The 12,204-nt window shown below is 39.6% G+C and overlaps 1 pseudogene; it reads left to right on the forward strand.

Moving 5' to 3' along the window:
* Positions 1 to 6,831: 6,831 nt before the first annotated feature.
* On the forward strand, positions 6,832 to 9,603 carry LOC101286666 (40S ribosomal protein S11-like; annotated as a pseudogene).
* The last annotated feature ends 2,601 nt before the right edge of the window (positions 9,604 to 12,204 follow it).

Here is a 12,204-nt window from a genome sequence, read left to right on the forward strand (position 1 = left end):
TTGAAATGCCAAATAATTATGTGCGTTCTCTACACCCATGATTGAAAGCAACGGGGTTGTTCTTTAAAGGAAAAAGTGATAAAATGTTAGGTTAAAAATGGCAGCCGATCTGCTATTGCTGTGAGCTCTTTACATACGTGACTTTCTTTTCATTATCACAGCTGAAGACTCTTTTTCCTTGCCTCTGCCCCTCGCTACCAGCACGGCCTCAATTTTCATCCTTGGATGTGAGTTCTACACTCTATTAACTGTTCTCCAGGGTTATACAACAAATAGTTTAAAAATGTAGACGTGTCCAGCATTTTATGTTTACACATTTACATATTACATCTTTTGCGAATAACATGCAATATGTAAGTACGTAAATGTTTGTGTATTTATATATTGCATGTAATTGCAAATTATATATTGCATATTTACAACATTAAAAGAATAGAAACCATATCTCTGAGACCATTATTCCTGGCCCCTAAGAAAGTGCTTATAGTTAATATACACTAAGTAATTGCCATGAGCCAAACACTACTCTGAATGATTAAACTGGTATCAACTCTTCTAGTCCCCTAAGATGATGAGGTAGCTAGCATTATAAGTTGCATTTCACAGAAGAGGAGAATGAGACATGGAGTGGTTAAGAAAGCTGATATATTAGAACTCGTCAGCAGCAGGGCAGGAACGGGAACTCAAGCCTCCTGGCTCTTAGTTTTTGTATTGGTTTCCAGTTGCTACTGTAACAAATTATAACTTAGTAGGTTGAACAGTACTAATATATTATCTTACATTTCTGGATGTCAGAAATCCAAAATGAGTCTCACTCTGAGTCTCACTGGGCTAAGATTAAGGCATTATGGTTTATCAAGGCTGAAACTTCTTCTCAAGTCTCTAATAGGTAATCCATTCTCTTTCCAGCTTCTGGAAGCCATTAGCTTTCCCTGATTTCTGGTCCTCTCCCTCCTTCCCAGCCAGCAACAGCAATGCCATGCTGAGTTCTTCTTATATTGCCATCTCTCTGGTTTTCTCTTCTTATTCTCTCTTCCACTTTTAAGGATCCTTGTGATTATATTAGGTTCACACATATAATTTAGGGTAGTCTGCTATCTTAAAGCCAGCTCATTAGAACATTAATTCCATCTTCAACCTTAGTTCCCCTTTTTTGATATAATATATTCACAGGTTCCAGAGATTAGGATGTGGTCATCTTCGGGGGTGCCATTATTTTGCCTACAGCAGTGCTATGGACTGAAGATTTGTGTTCCCTCAAAATTCATACATTGAAACCAACACCCACGTGTGAAAGTATTTGGAGGTGGTACCTTTGGGAGGTGATAACGTCCTGAGGGCTCTGGATTGGTGCCCATATAAAAGAGACCCCAGAGCGTTCCCTTGCTCCTTCTGCCATGTGAAGACACAATGAAAAGAGGGCTGTCTATAAACCAGGAAGAGGGTCCTCATCAGACCCTGAATCTGCTGGCACTTTGACCTGGGACTTAGCCTCCAGAACTGTGACAAATGTTTGCTGTTTATAAACCACCCATTCTATGGCATTCTGTTATAGCAGCCAGAATGGACAAAGACACATAGCTTTTACCATTATACCATACTTCCTTAATAATATTAGCTACCTTTTATAGACCAGGTTAGTGTTTATTACATATGTTACACTTGGTATTCACTGAAAGTAGACAGCCTTCTCTGTTATTAACAGATGAAAACAAGGGGTCAGGGAGTTGAATCCTTTGTGTATAGTAAATATGAGATGTGATTTAGAGTCTGAATCTGGATCTATCCACTCCAAAGCTCTTGTTCTCTCCTATACTGTGTAATTTTGACTAACATGTCTGTCCTTGTATTAGGATTTTTAGATAATAAATTTATTGGATGATCAATCAACCCCACCCTTCCCTCTTAAAAAGTATAATTGTTCCCACTCTTTCTAAAATGCAAGGGCCTATTCCTTGCTTTGGTAAACATAGTTGGCTGAAATTGCTATGAAATACTCTAGTGCAATGCCAAGCATATAAAAGACCTTAGATAAGATTGGATTTTCCCCCTGATAACACAGGAAACTATACCATGATGTCAGAACCGCTGTCAAGGTCCATAAGGATCATAGACACCAATGTGGAAATAGCTTATGGACATAGCTCTGAAGAGTTGAATATATTATGCTATGCTTGTCCTCGTGTATCTTTTGCATGTTTTGTGTCTCCCCATCTGTAAAATAGGTATGATAACATCTATCTTGAAGGGTTGTGAGAATTATAGATGATGCCTTTAAAGAAAACTGCCAGATGAAGAGTTGACTTTTAATAAATGGTAACATTAGCACAATTTTTAAAAGTATGTATCTGGTGTCTTAGTGTCTTGTGATTAGGTATGTCTCCTAATAGTGTAATAATTTTTTAAAAATCCAAATGTTTGGAAAGACTGAGTTAATCAAGTTTTGGTTAAATTCTTTATGAATAATTACCATTCAGAAGACCCTGAGGAGGGATTCAGGCAAACCATGGCAGAGCTTTCTTCTCCAAGGGTTTGTGAGAATGACTGAGACCAGTATTTCAAGACACCTGTGGACAGGTCCATGCCGATTTTTTGCTAGAAGTTCGAACACCCTGTAAGATGTCTATTTCCTACTTAAGTCTAACAACTCCTTGGATCTCTCTCTTCAAGCAAGGAAACACCATATAGTACTGACAAAACCTTTTACCAAATCAACTCTTCACCATCATCTCTAAGCTCAGGAAGTAGTCTTTCAGGAATGAATACCTTTGGGAACTGAAGTCTATCTGTAGGGATGGTATACTGGCTCATACCAAAACCTTTGGCATCATCCTTGGGCAACTCCCACCATCAACCTTTTCTCATTCTTCCCTCCACTCTATAGGCAAATCCCTGAAAATTCTACCTTCAAAACATATCAGAATCCAACCTCTTCTACAACCATGCCACTCCCTTGATCTCCATCCTTCCACAAAGTCCATTTGACTTGGAAGACTAGCCAAAGTTCCTACTGTAATATGTAAGTTTCCACAGGATATGGCCCCAGGCTACAGCTCTTGAACCTCAGCCAATACTCTTTCCACTCCCTCTCTCTGCTCCAGCCATACTTACCTTCTTGTTGCTCCTCAAATACACAGGCCACAATGCCTCAGGGCCTTTGCATTTGCTTCTCCATCTACCTACAATGATTTTCTCCATATATATGCATGGCCAGGTCTTCCACCCCCTTCCGGTTATTGCTCAAATATAACATTTCTAGGGAGCTCTTACCTTACTTAAATTTATCTTTTCCAGAATGGTAACTCTTTCATGCTTTTTACCCGCATACTACACTATGTATTATCAACTCTTAGACATCAACGTTATGAGAAGCAACATCGTATATGTGCTAGAAGAAAAGAAAAAAAATTAAACTACGACATGTCCTTGACTGTAAAATTCATCCTGATTTCAGAGATATTTAAAATATGTAGAATTACATTTTGTTAACCCTAAAATGCACATTGTTTTGCTCTTTTAATATCTCTATTTATTTGGCTTGTGGTGTGTCTCCTTCCACTATGAGGTAAACTCCAGTGGGGTACAGATTTCTTTATGGTTTTATACTATTTCCCCCAGTGTCTCAATCAGTGCTTGGAACACAGCTAATAATAAATACTGATTGAAAAAATGAATGCTGGAGATTCCTAGGGTCATTAGTAATAAACTTGCCTTCTAAAAGTTCCCTGTATCATTTAAATGATAAAATAATTAATGTAATATTAAATAATTTTTAATTTTCTCAAAGTAACTCAACATATGTTGTCTCTTTTGCTTACCCCTATGGATAACATGGTGTAGAGAAGGAAAGTGCCTTATCTGAGACATGGCTATGGTCAAACAAGGATTCAGAGTCAATCTTTTCTTTCCTATAGTATAAAATGTTGCAAATTCCTGTGGACAAGAAGTAAAGTGAGCAGATTGTGTTGCACTGATGGCTGCATTGAATTAACTGGGCCAGTCTGACAAGGTGGACAGATACTGATGGATTCAGGGACATGGTTGACTGTGGTCAGTTGCTATAAGAGTGTTGACCCTTGTGCTTAGCATGTCACATAAAACTGGCCAGAGAATGGATGAGATATGGTGGCCATAAAAGTCCTCACATGGGCCAAGGGAAAAATAAAGCCAAGGGACGTCCATGTGAAATATGTTGGAAGCAGCTGGGAAATTAAAAGACTTAAAAAATAAATAGATGAATAGATAACATATGTTCACATATAAATTTATTTAAAACAAATATACATGAATCTATGTTATGTTATATAAAGTATATATAACAAAATAATTTTTATACTTAAACATTTCAAAAAAGGATTTTGTAAAAAAAGGATTCATATAATATTTTTTAAATAGTATGGTTCCTACAATCTTTTCCATCCCCCCATTTCTCCATCAGTAACAATAACAGTTAACAATCAATTGTTATTTTTTTAAAATATTTATTTATTTTATTTATTTATTTTCCTTATTTTTTTGGCTGTGTCGGGTCTTAGTTGCAGCACACAGGATCTTCCTTGAGGCACACGGGGTCTTTCATTACGGTGCGCAGTCTCTTTGTTGCGGTGCTCAGGCTTCTCTCTAGTTGGGGCATGTGGGTTTTCTCTTCTCCAGTTGTGGAGTGCAGGCTCCAGAGCACGTGAGCTCAATAGTTGCGGTGCGTGGGCTTAGTTGCCCCGCGGCACATGGGATCTTAGTTCCCCGACTAGGGATTGAACCCATGCCCCCTGCATTGGAAGGTGGATTCTTTACCACTGGACCACCAGGGAAGTCCCCAATTGTTATGTTTTTACACACATATTCTAAACCCACTCAAATACATACAGAGTGTTATTGTTGTTTTGTTTAACAAAAATGTTATCCTAGTATACATAAATTTTCATAAACTGTTTTATTCACTCAAATCAATCTTCTCCCATGAGAATATATACAAATTACACTTTTTTTAAAAGCTATATCTTATTAAATAGTATGAATGTATTGTAATTAATTTAATCAGGCTACTTTATTTCATTAGTGTGTGTTTTTCTCACTGCGTATAATGTACAACTATCACATAAATATTTGTTAACTGTACACTCTGTGTTTCCCTCTTCTTATTGTTTTCCCATGAAAGTCTCCTTCACACACATTTCTTCGTTGTGCCTTGTATCTTCTTGTCCTGAGATGGAGGATTAAATGTTCAAAAAGGAAAGTAGTCACCATGGTAAATGTATGTTTGACCTGAGAGCAAGTTTGCTTGTTTGTTTTAAGCTATCGCTTATATATTTACTGGTTTGATTTTACATTGATAAAGCCCATTTCAAAAAATTGAACAATAAAATGTTAAACTTGGGAAACTCTGAAATTTTATAGTCTGCCGTCCCACTTCATGCAAATCCTTCTTTGTAGACCTTTATGCCTTCTCATAAGCTTCTTTCTCTGCCTGAAAATGAACTTTGGTTCCTTCAACTAAAATCTCTCTACCATTTAAGCTCAACTTATGACATCACCTCCAAGAAGCTTTCTCTGATTGCCCCAAGGCATTAAGATGTCCCTCTGGTGCTCGAAGAGCAACCCGTGTTTGCAAGGATCAGTATATTTTTCACTTGCTATTGTAATTGTGGATGTGATTTTCTATTTCCTCTGCTAGATTATAACCTCTCTCATTGGAAGGAAACCTGTCCTCTTTCACATCTGTGTTTCCAGTGCATAACGTGATATGTAGAGAAATACTAACAACTCTTTTTCAGTAGAATAACTGATTAAATGAATACATATGCTACCTTCTTTTTAGACTTCTCCTTACCTATGTGTGTGTGTGTGATATTTTAATAGACAGTAGACATATGCGGTGCATCAGTTTGAGAAGTGGAGTGCTTGTTGAAAGGACGGGACTTAACTTTAGATAATCTTACCGCTAACAAAGTGTCTGTGTTGTGAAAGAAGAAAGAGAGAGGTGGATATTTTTGCAGAGATGGCTTGTTTGCTTCAGTGTATTGGCGGAGCTCTCTTAACCTAGATTTCATTCTGTTTGCTCTCTTCATGTGAAACCATGCAGCTCATACCTACATATCTTTCTCTAATAAAAGAGTTGTCTTAAGGAAACAAAGCAGCAGCTGTCAAGGGGGTGCCAGAATGAGTCATTTGCAGTCAAGATAGCCGATTCCCCCTCTGATGGATTCACCAACTTTTCAGGGCCTCTGAGAGTTCACCTGCTTGTCACAGAGCATAGCACTTGGGTTCAGCTTTGAAATGAGGAATGTCCCTTCACTGTGATTCAAGCTGATTGCCCCTTTGTCACCAGGTTTTAGCTTCTAGGATAAGGTTGTACCTTTCACTCAAACAAGTACTGTGAGAGCTCAAGGTTAAAAGATTCACCTTGATGTTTTCTCCAGATAAGCTGTGATGGTAAAGACATTCTCATGTAAGCAGCTGAGGTTCCATTTATGTGGAAAAGTGAACCCATTCTCCCAAATTCCAGGTAGTTCAACATAATCCAGTATGATAATTATTTCTTGGTCATGAAATAGCCAAGAACCTGAGAAAGCATCTAATCCTACTTCAGAGGAAACTGAAGCCCAAAGGGCTAAGAGTTTCTGTGGTCTCCCAGCCAGAACTGGCTGACACAATGCTCAAATCCAAGTATGATATCCTTGTCACTTTACTAGAAACACACCCTTTCTTCTTATTCTCCCTTATAGGCTGGTACTGGAGGTTTATATGACTACCTGGTGGGCAGTAAGGATATTGAATGGTTAGGGAAGTTTGTAAAAAAAAAAGGGTACCCTGGCTTTTTTTCAGGCAGCTGGGAAGATGGCAGACATTCAGACTGAGCGTGCCTACCAAAAGCAACTGACCATCTTTCAAAATAAGAAGAGGGTCCTGCTTGGAGAAACTGGCAAGGAGAAGCTCCCATTATACTACAAGAACATTGGTCTGGGCTTCAAGACACCAAAGGAGGCCATGGAAGGCACCTACATTGACAAGAAATGCCCTTCTACTGGTAATGTCTCCATCCGAGGGCGGATCCGGTCTGGCGTGGTGACCAAGATGAAGATGCAGAAGACCGTTGTCATCCACCGAGACTACCTCCACTACATCCGAAAGTACAACTGCTTCTAGAAGCACCACAAGAACATGTCTGTGCACCTTTCCCCCTGCTTCAGGGATGTCCGAATCAGCGACAGTGTCACAGTGGGCGAGTGCCGGCCCCTGAGCAAGATGGTGCACTTCAACATGCTCAAGGTCAACGAGGATGACGGCACCAAGAAGCATTCCAGCAGTTCTAAGACTGGACCACTGCCCACTGCCCCAAACAAAATAATTTATTTTCCCAGTCAAAAAACAAAGAAAAAAAAAAAAAAACTGCACCCTGGGTCTTTCTTTCCCTCTTTCCTGTTTTTAGAAGTGATATAGTGTAGTGTAGTGATATAGTGTAGCATTTAAGTGTAAAAACCCTGAAGCCAGACCACACAGTTTAGAATGCAGGATTCAACACTTACTAGCGAAAGAAAGGAGTGTGTTAATCTGTGCCCCAGTGTTCTCAGCACTAAAATGGGATAGCCATATGTTTGTTGAGAAGTTTAAAAGAGTTAATTAAAGCCAAGTACTTAGAACAATGACTAGCACAGAGTAAGCTCTCAGTAAATATTACCTGTGTTTATTCATAGGTGTATATGGGAATGGGATGAAAACTACTGTCTTCCCCTCTCTATCTTTGTGTTTAGAATTAAAGTGAGCTCTTTGTTTTGCTGTATATTTCTCAAGGTTTCAACTTTATTTCCTTTGCTTGGGTATAATCTTAGGCCCTCTGCTGTTATCTGAATCGTGAGGGAATAAACATAGAGTGGTATCTATCTAAGAGCATGGGTTTGGGTGTCAGTCAGACTGCAATTTTGGAATGACTGGAGTCAGTCCATTTGTTTGCCAGAACTGCTATCTAAGGCCTTATAGAATATTTTACGTATCAACAACGTAATGTCATAGAGGCTCAAGAGACCCACTTTATGGCAAAGGCAGTGTGAAAGTTTATATATGTCTATAGAATCCACTTGTCCTCTCATATACCACACCACCCAGAATCTGTTGGCCTAATACAGCAATATACTGCGTTGTTAAAGGCACAGCTAAGGCACCAACTTGGAGACAATATGCTGTGAAGATGGGGTGTCATCCTCTAAGACAGCGGTCCCCAACCTTTTTGGTACCAGGGACCGGTTTTGTGGAAGATAATTTTTTCACAGATGGAGAGGGAGAGAGAACAGTTCAGGCAGTAATGCGAGCAAAGGGGACAGAAGGGGAGCAGCAGATGAAGCTTCGATGGCTTGCCCACCGCTTACTTCCTGCTGCGTGACTGGTACTGCGGCCCAGGGCTTGGGGACCCCTGCTCTAGGACATTACATGTACCTTATATCAACATCCATCATATGATGCTGCCTCCAATGGATAGAAAATATTGGTCTGAGAAATAATAGATATGGGCAAGAAGACTGCACTTTTCATTATTTCCAATGTTCTACTTGGGGAATTTGTGGTCACTCAAATCCCCTTAATTCTGTGCTCTTCTAGATTAGAAGTTATGGTCTCCAGAAAGAGAAATGCTTCCCCCAGGCAATCAGCAAGAGATCCATTTAACTTTGAGCTAAGACCGCATTGTGGGCTCCTCCTGCCAAGGGACCAACAGGGAGGAATAAAATTCACAATCTTGGTAGGCGTAATTGACCTGGATCATGAAGAGGAGGTAGGGCTGCTGTCACACAATGGGAGCAGGAAGAAATATGTTAGACATCCAAATTATCCACTTGGATATCTCTTAGTTCTCCCTTGTACAATTTTGATGATACATGGATAAGTTTAGTGGTCAGTGCTTTCAACTGACATGGAAAGCAGAAGTACAGACTTCTCAGGGATGAGGGTCTTGTTCATTCCACATGGTGAACCACCAAGACCCACAGTGATGCTAGCTGACAGTGAAGGGAATCTAGAATGGATAGTATTGGATGAAGATAATGATAATCAGTTGTAGGTTCAAGACCCAGTTATAGCAGCAGGAGCTGCAGTTCATCCTACTAATCTCCCACTTGTGAGTTTCTTCCAGCAGAAGAGGTCTACCCAGAGCCTTGAAGTGATATAATGTAAGTGAATTCAAATGTCATCAGGCATCAGCTTTGATAGACTCTGTGTTGTGCTACATGGATCTCTCTTTTAGGACTGATATAGTTACCCAACTACTGATCAGGTTGTGGGCTGACAACTTTCAGTTATCAGGTTAGGAAGGTTGACTAACCCCGTTTTGCGGGGTATCCCATTTCCGATTACTGATGGTCTCAGTGGTATAAAGCTGGACCTCTCACCTTAACTTGTGACGACCCTGAAGGACTACCCTAGGTTCAGAGCTCCCTGTAGGGTTGTCTGAGGCCTTAATTGATACTGCATTGCAGCCTGACTTCTCCCTGCATTCAATCCTGCTTTCTTTTTCTTTTCCCTCCAGATATTAATACTAAGAATAGTCCCTATTAAACTTTCTGCATGCTATTCTTTATCTCAGGGTTCCTGGGGACTTCTACTGATGATGCTACCTGAATATACACCCAAATAAGTAGGAAACAAGATAGGCACAAAACATTCATTTCAGCAGTGATTGTAAGAAAAAAGTGCCATTAGCAAGGCTGGTCTGCTCATTGAATAACCTATGGTACCCTTAAAAGGCAGTACCACAAAACAAAAAGAATAAAGAAGATCTCTATGAAGTATATGGAGACAGTCCATATTTTAAAGTGAAAAAGGAAATAAAGGTTCAGAACAGTGTACATAATATGCAAACTTTTGTATAAAAGAAAAGGAAATAAATATAAAAAATAATTATCGGCCAATTTTGATGTACTAGATAATGAAGTAATAAATGAAAATGGCTACACACTGAGGATGAGTGTGAATAAAATGAAAAGAAAAAATATAATGACTAGAATTATCTGGAAATACAATAAACCTTAAAATTGAATTCAGATATCAACATATAAACATAATTGCACTTTAAATTGACAACATAAACACATTAAAGGCAGTAATTATTTCAAGAAACTGTGGAACACAATACTCTATCCCTAATACGATATATTTAAAGGGAAAAAAAGAGAAAAAAAATAGATATGGCTTAGTGGGATTATTGTTAATAGTAAGTTTGGGAGATTAGTTGAAGATGGCGGAGTAGAAGGATGTGTGCTCACTCACTCTTGCCAGAGCATCGGAATCACAGTTAACTGCTGAACAATCATTGACAGGAAGACCCTGGAACTCACCAAAAAAGATACCCCACATCCAAAGACAAAGGAGAACCCGCAGTGAGGTGGTAGGCGGGGCACAATCACAATAAAATCAAATCCCATAACCACTGAGTGGGTGAGTCACAAACTGGAGAACAATTATATCACAGAAGTCCACCCACTGGAGTGAAGGTTCTGAGCCCCACGTCAGGCTTCCCAGCCTTGGGGTCTGGCAAAGGGAGTTGGAATTCTCAGAGAATCAGACTTCGCAGTCTAGCGGGATTTGATTGCACAACTCTGACAGGTCTGGGGGAAACAGAGGGCACACACAAGATTGTGTGTGCATCAGGACACAGAGGGAAGGAGAGTGACACCATAGGAGACTGAACCAGACCTACCTGCTAGTGTTGGAGGGTCTCTTGCAGAGGCGGGGAGTGGCTATGGCTCACTGTGAGGACAAGGGTACTGGCAGCAGAAGTTGTGGGAAGTACTCCTTGGTGTGAGCCCTCCCAGAGTCCGACATTAGCCTCACCAAAGGGCCTGTAGGCTCCAGGGCTGGGTGCCTCAAGCCAAACAACCAACAGGGAGGTAATTCACTCCACCCATCAGCACACAAGCAGATTAAAGTTTTACTGAGCTCTGCCCACCAGAGCAGCACCCAGCTCTACCCACCACCAGTCCCTCCCATCAGAAAACTTGCACAAGCCTCTTATATAGCCTCATCCACCAGAGGGCAGACAGCAGAGGCAAGAAGAACTACAGTCCTGCAGCTTGTGGAATGAAAACCATATTCACAGAAAGATAGAGAAAATGAAAAGGCAGAGGACTATGTACCAGGTGAAGGAACAAGATAAAACCCCAGAAAAACCACTAAATGAAGTGGATATAGGCAACCTTCCAGAAAAAGAATTCAGAATAATGATAGTGAAGATGATCCAGGACCACAAAAAAAGAATGGAGGCAAAGATCTAGAAGATGCAAGAAATGTTTAACAAAGAGATAGAAGAATTAAAGAACAAACACCTAGAAGAATTAAAAACAAAAAAAACAGACATGAACAATACAATAACTGAAATGAAAAATACACTAGAAGGAATCAATAGCAGAATAACTGAGGCACAAGAACGGTTAAGTGACCTGGAAGACAGAATGGTGGAATTCACTGCCACGTAACAGAATACAGAAAAAGAATGAAAAGAAATGAAGACAGCCAAAGAGACCACTGGGACAACATTAAATCCACCAACATTTACATTATAGGGGTCCCAGAAGGAAAAGAGAGAGAGAAAGGACCTGAGAAAATATTTGAAGAGATTATAGTTGAAGACTTCCCTAACATGGGAAAAGATAGCCACCCAAGTCCAGGAATCACAGAGAGGTCCCAGGCAGGATAAACCCAAGGAGAAACACACCAAGACACATAGTAATCAAATTGACAAAAATTAAAGACAAAGAAAAATTATTGAAAACAAGGGAAAAATAACAAATAACATACAAAGGAATTCCCATAAGGTTAACAGCTGATTTCTCAGCAGAAACTCTACAAGCCAGAAGGGAGTGGCATGATATATTTAAAGTGATGAAAGGGAAGAACCTAAAAGCAAGATTACTCTTAATGTCAAAGATCTCATTCAGATTCAATGGAGAAATCAAAAGCTTTATAGACAAGCAAAAGCTAAGAGAATTCACCACCACTAAACCATCTTTACAACAAATACTAAAAGAACTTCTCTACGTGGGAAACACAAAAAAAGGAACCTACAAAAACAAACCTAAAACAATTAAGAAAATGGTAATAGAAACACACATATAAATAATTACGTTAAATGTGAATGGATTAAATGCTCCAACCAAATAACACAGGCTCACTGAATGGTTACAAAAACAAAACCCATATATATGTTGTCTACAAGAGACCCAC

Source organism: Orcinus orca, chromosome 8, assembly GCF_937001465.1.
Source record: "Orcinus orca chromosome 8, mOrcOrc1.1, whole genome shotgun sequence".
Classification (NCBI taxonomy): domain Eukaryota; kingdom Metazoa; phylum Chordata; class Mammalia; order Artiodactyla; family Delphinidae; genus Orcinus; species Orcinus orca.